Genomic DNA, 4,145 nt, shown 5'->3' on the forward strand with positions numbered 1-4,145 from the left:
CCTCAAACTCTTGGGCACAAGCAATTCCTTTGCTTCAGCCTCCCAAGTAGCTGGGACTATAGGCACCCACCACAATGCCCAGCTATTTTTTTTTGTTGTTGTTTAGCAGGCCTGGGCTGGGTTCAAACTCACCAGCCCTGGATCATGTGGCTGGCACCCTAACCACTAAGCTACGGGTATCCAGCCGAGTGGAGAGCTTTTAATAATGGAAGTTTTAAGGACTCAGGAAAGGCCATGTGACTGTCCACACTCTCCAAGACTTCACACTTACCAGTGGATTTATAGTCTCTTAAATGCTAATTTTGTTTCTCTAATTTAGGTGCATAGTGTTGTTTATTATATAGGTTACTACAGGTAATTTGACTTGGATCATAGAGTACCTTCAAAATTGCATATCTAAACAATTTTGGTACTAGCTGGCTTAGCATGAGAATCTGGCAAGGCACTTTCTTGGTATTCAATTAATTTTTGTCAGGCTTAAGTGAATAGTTTATAAAACTAGTCAATTTCTTCATTAGAATTCAGGAAATTCTTTCCTACTGCAAATGATATGATCCTAAAGTTATCAAAAACTTGTATTTAAGAGTGCTTGTCAGGCTTCTTTTCATCCTTTCATGAACCTCTTCAAAGACACAACATTCTAGGATTTTACTTGCTTGTGAGGGGTATTCAAGAAATGCATCAGAATTAATTATCCTAGAAATATGGATGCCTTAAAAATGTATTTTAAAAAAGAAGTAACTAGTAAAATTGAATTAAAATGGTCACAGTTAAAGATACAATTGACAAGGAAATTTGTTTACTTCTGTGGCCTATAATAATTAGCATAATCATAATTATGAATAACATTACCAAGACATTCCAGAATCTTAGGAATATCATACAAGTGTGGAGCACATATATTAATAACACACGCATAAAAATATAACTAGTTTGGAGCACATATGTTGATAACACACACATAAAAATATAACTTGAATGTGAAATATCATTTCTTTTTTTTTTCTTTTCAGGAAGAGCAGAGGCAGCTGCCTTTATTGGAGGTCATGGGCCAGCTGACTTCAATCAAAGGCCACACACTTGATCTTGAAGTCACCATCAGGTGCTGTGTAGTTAATAGCCTCCAGGTTGAGGCGGTTAGGAAATTTGAATGTGGAACCATCTGGCAGCTTGACGGTCAGGTCTCCTGGTCAAAGCTGATGCACACCTCCACGACATTTCCAGGCTGGAAGGGAAGGGCAGCCTCCCGCTGCTCAGCCCCCCAGGCCCCACTGTCCTTGCTGTTGCACACGATAGTATTGGCATCCCCGTGGGCATCAAAGGCATCGAAATGCAGGCACAGGTTGTTGCTGTCTTTGCCCAGGTTCAGCACAAATCTCTTGGCGTCAGGGGCCACCTCGCCCTGGACTCTGAGGCACTCCCCAGGTTTGAGATTCAGGTTGCTGGCGACCAGACCACAAGCCATGATTGAAGCAGGAGGATATTGGGGGACTGGTGCACCTGCTGTCTGAAGACTCCACGGGCGAAATATCATTTCTTATTTGACAATGTTTCCCATATAATTTAACTTATCAAATAAGCCTATTTATTATCACTCTTTTGGATGCTGCTGGGGCTCTCTGTAATATCTCAAAGTTAATATGAGGTCAAAAGACTTAATTTTGAATTTGAAATTTGATTTTAGGAAGCATGTCAAATATGTTGAAGGTTTAAAATGCTTGATAAAACTAGGATGTTAGGTGACCGTAAAATAATAGTCATCCATTTAGCCTAGGGTGACCAGACGTCCTGCTTTTGAACAATTTGTCCCGCATCCTACGGCATTTTTAAAAAGTCCCGATTTTTGGAAAGAATGTACCGGCGGGAGAACAGGAAGGGAATATCCGGTTTCGGCTGCCATGTGGCTATTTTGCCAGAATATGAGTTTTATATTATTTTTGTTAATTTTATAATGCTAAACTGTACTAATAACAAATAATTGTTGAGAAGTGATTATCGAGAACTGCTTATCAAAGTTTGCATTGTTGTCAGGCCCTGCCCCGCCCGGCCCCCCCCCCCCCGCCATGTTGTCCCGTGTTACCAATGTTAAAATCTGGTTACCCTAATTTAGCCACGGTAATAACCCAAAGGTTTTAAAAAATGAAATCCTTTATTCTTTGCCAGAAAGGAGTCTCAGTTTTCCAAACAATCAGAAAATCTCTCTTCCTTGGAATCCATGAGTCTACTCACAGAAACTGTGGGTTCAATTGGGGGTATCTTCGACTATTTATTAAATTTCCTTCTTTGTCAACTGAGCTTTGGGAAGTCATATCATATTTATTGATTAGCGGTTTAATGGATTTCTTGGTCATTCTTTGAAAAATAAACGTGTAATGTGTGCAGCTCAATATTTTTTCCTCACAGGGTTTCATAAATCCTGCTGAGAATGAGGCAAAGCAACCAAGGAAGCAGGGAACAGGCTTCGGATTACCAGGCTGAACGAGCAAATGGGAAAGTAGAAGCTGCCTTTGGGCCTTTTCCATCCCCTTTCACCCCCTCACTCCTACTTAATCTCATCCATCTATACATACAGTTCAATTCCATTCTCCTGAACCCCAGATCCTGGCTAGATCATTAATCATTAACACTATTTTTAAAAGGGGACTTTAAGTTCTGGATTTTTTTTTTTGAGACAGAGCCTCAAGCTTTCCCCCTGGGTAGAGTAGCGTGGCATCACAGCTCACAGCAACCTCCAACTCCTGGGCTCAAGAAAGTCTCCTGCCTCAGCCTCCCAAATAGCTGGGACCACAGGCGCCCGCCACAACACCCGGATATTTTTTGGTTGCAGCCGTCATTGTTGTTTAGCGGCCCAGGCTGGATTTGAACCAGCCACCATAGGTGTATGTGGCTGGCGCCTTAGCCGCTTGAGCCACAGGAGCCGAGCCTGGATTTCTAACAGTATAATTTCAGGCTTACAGAAATACTAGTCATCATCTCCTTGTGAAACAAACTAATTGAATCCTGACAGTAGGAAGTATTTCTGGGCCTAAGGCTCCATCTAGCTGACCCAGGTCATGCTCAACATCTGTTCCTTCCAGGTAAGGCTGGCATTGCCGACCTACCTGGGCATTGAGTTTAGTGCCTGGCTCCAGCTGTGCTCAGACCCTTGGACCCCCAGAAAAGGTTCCAGAGGATATAGTCTGTGGTATGAGACTGAAAGATTTAAAAAATTAAAGATTTAAGCCCTGTTGAAATTATCTCAAAAAATTAAACATGGAATTACTATGTGATCCAATAATTCTCCTTCTAGGTATTTGCCAGAAAAAACTGAAAGCAGGGACTTGAACAGGTATTTGTACATCCATGTTCATGGTAGCATATTTGCAATAGTCAAAAGGTGAAAGTAATTCAAGTGTCTGTCAATGGATGAACAGATAAATAAAATGTGGTATATGCATACAACAAAGTGTCATTCAGCCTTAAAAAAGCATGGAAATCTGATACATGCTTCAAGTATATGTATTAACCTTGAAAACATTACGCTAGGTGAAATAAGCCAGACATAAAAGAATAAATATTATTATGATTCCACTTATGTAGGGACCTGGAATAGTCAAATTCATAGAGACAGAAGGTGTAATAGTGGGCTGGGGGTGGGGAGGGAGGAATGGGGAGTTATTTTTTAATAGGTAAGGATGTTTAGTTTGGAATGATAAAGTAGTTCTAGAGATGGATGGTGGTGAATATACTTAATGCCACTGAATCACACACTTTAAAATGGTTAAAACGGCCAAGTGCAGTTAGTTGTACCAGCCTAAAATCCCAGCTATTTGGGAGGCTGAGGTAGGAGAATCCTTAGAGCTCAGGAGTTTGAGGCTGCAGTGAGCTCTGACCACATCACTGCACTCCAGCCTGGGAAACAAAGTGAGATCCTATGTTTTGAAAAAACACTTTTTTAATGGTTAAAATGGTACTACATAAAACAATAGTAATAAAATTAGTAAAATGGCAAATTATATGATTGTATATTTTACCACAATTTTAAAAAAACTCTGTTTAATCATTTTTTTTTTTTTGAGACAGAACCTCAAGCTGTCCCCCTGGGTAGAGTGCCATGGCATTACAGCTCACAGCAACCTCCAACTCCTGGGCTCAAGCGAGTCTCC

At 40.8% G+C, this 4,145-nt stretch overlaps 1 pseudogene; it reads right to left on the reverse strand.

Annotated features, from left to right (window-relative positions):
• Positions 1 to 1,061: 1,061 nt before the first annotated feature.
• On the reverse strand, positions 1,062 to 1,465 carry LOC100946072 (annotated as a pseudogene).
• Positions 1,466 to 4,145: the final 2,680 nt, after the last annotated feature.

The sequence above is a fragment of the Otolemur garnettii genome, unplaced genomic scaffold (genome assembly GCF_000181295.1).
Source record: "Otolemur garnettii isolate 467f Iridium unplaced genomic scaffold, OtoGar3 scaffold00020, whole genome shotgun sequence".
NCBI classification, from domain to species: domain Eukaryota; kingdom Metazoa; phylum Chordata; class Mammalia; order Primates; family Galagidae; genus Otolemur; species Otolemur garnettii.